Raw genomic sequence first — 325 nt, 5'->3', positions numbered from 1 at the left:
TCGTCGAGTGCGATTCAAAAGCAATACGCCGCTGGACTTTGTCGTTGGCATGAAAAAAAAAGCAATACGCCGCTGGACTTTGTCGTTTTCAAGCAAAAACCAATACTCCGCTGGAATCGACAATTTAATTCCAAACACAATTTCGCTACGTACGGCCGTCGATGCGAACGATGGTCGTACGTAGCGATTTTTTTTTCCTTTAAATCCAATAGAGATAACGTCTCGAGGGCGTGCCCGGGCGCCACTCCCCCCCCCCCCCAACCCCCCGCATCGCGGGTCAGCGCCGGGGTACGTACGATATTCTTAAGGTACGTACGTACGTACG

The sequence above is a fragment of the Bombus fervidus genome, unplaced genomic scaffold (assembly GCF_041682495.2).
Source record: "Bombus fervidus isolate BK054 unplaced genomic scaffold, iyBomFerv1 scaffold0033, whole genome shotgun sequence".
In the NCBI taxonomy this organism is placed as follows: domain Eukaryota; kingdom Metazoa; phylum Arthropoda; class Insecta; order Hymenoptera; family Apidae; genus Bombus; species Bombus fervidus.
Note: the sequence above shows the minus strand (reverse complement) of the source record.